At 39.8% G+C, this 1,500-nt stretch overlaps 1 protein-coding gene across 1 annotated transcript in view; it reads right to left on the bottom strand.

The window, feature by feature from the left end:
- LOC106513585 (phospholipid-transporting ATPase ID) overlaps nucleotides 1–694 on the bottom strand; it is a gene marked incomplete at its 3' end in the record, with an annotated part of 11,879 nt that extends 11,185 nt beyond the window's left edge. The window contains 1 exon segment of the mRNA XM_014002499.1: nucleotides 436–694.
- Nucleotides 695–1,500: the final 806 nt, after the last annotated feature.

Genomic DNA, 1,500 nt, shown 5'->3' with positions numbered 1-1,500 from the left:
TAATAATAATCAATAAAAATCAATAAAAAATAACTATTTGTATCTATAAAATATGATAATGGGAACTTTGAATGTGTTTAAAGAGCAGAATTTCCCTTTTAGGTGTAACAGGAACTGTTAAAGTTCTCGTGACTTTATCTCTGCTTTAAAGTTGTAAAAATCTTTCAGTCACTCCCCTCTGGACTCTTTATCACATTAAAATCTTCAGAACTAATCAAGAACTGTATGAGTGAATATGTATCTTCGGTACAATTTCAAATAAAACTGTTTTAAGTTAAATTTGTGTTTTATTTAATTAAATCAATCTCCTGTTGTCAATCATTGTATAAAATCATTTTGACAAGAAATGAAATGAACAGTAAAGCTAAATTCAGAATACCAGACATCAAATCTCTTTGTCTTCTTTCTTTAAATAATGTTAAATTAATGACATACCTGAAATAAAAATACACTTGTCCTTTGGATCCTGAACACATAGGCACCAAATTAAATAACAAAAAGCAAATTGCTACATGTTCCAGTTTCTCCTTGGCCTCTTCCGTCTTAAATAAAAACAGTCCAGGCCCTTGTTTGCACCCTGTAAAGATGACCAGTTTAGTTCCAGATGAGGCCTCTGGCTTGATGAAAGACAAAGTGCCTGACAGGTGAAGGCATCATGAAGGTTAAAGAAGCACCTTTAGACGAAGTCTGGAAAGGCTCGGAGTCTTCCAGATCAGAGTCTGCATGAACAAACAGCGCAGCGATCTTTGGATCTGAAGGGTGAGTCAGAGCAGAGGTAGACAGGCTGTAAAACAATAAATGTGCATGGCTGCAGCCAATCACAGATATTATTACAGTCACGGTGGGTGACACACCTTGGTGAGAGTGCACATGTACAAACATTTGCAGCAACTGCTCCAGTTCAGTTCACTGTAAATGTTCAGTTTGTTAGAAACTGAGTATTTGTTGCACTGTTAGAGGAGAAATGTGTTTGCAAAGATTCAAAATTTCTAATTGAATATTTCAGATGAAATGTTTGGGACAGTTACAATGTTTCATTGCATCAATCTCCACCCTCTTCATTTTTCAACTTCACTCATGTAGGGTTTTTGGGACACAGGTGTGTTACGGCGGGAACAATTATACATCTGTTTGCTGTGGCCACCTGGGCTCCAATTTTACTGTACACCTTAGACATTTACTCATAACCTCATAACATTTACACATAGGAACTTGGGAGTGGGCACTTATGCATGTAAGGGGCGGGATGGGACAGTCTCGCCACTGATGCCTGTGCCCACTCACATTATTTTCTTTTAGACATTTAGGGTTAGGGTTGGAGCAGGGGTGGAGGGGAAACTGGCATAGTGCTGGCCTCTGCCCTGTCTTCCCCATTTTAATTGCGTTGTAGAACATCACACATCAACAGTACATCTGAGGGTGGCGGTGTGTGTGTGTCGGGGTCTTTTTTACTCCCCCGTTCCCCGATGGCCGTCTGGGGCTGGGGTCCTGGGGTGCGGG

This window comes from Austrofundulus limnaeus, unplaced genomic scaffold (genome assembly GCF_001266775.1).
Source record: "Austrofundulus limnaeus strain Quisiro unplaced genomic scaffold, Austrofundulus_limnaeus-1.0 Scaffold13, whole genome shotgun sequence".
Taxonomy (NCBI): Eukaryota; Metazoa; Chordata; class Actinopteri; order Cyprinodontiformes; family Rivulidae; genus Austrofundulus; species Austrofundulus limnaeus.
Note: the sequence above shows the minus strand (reverse complement) of the source record. Positions and strands in the feature narration are given on the sequence as shown.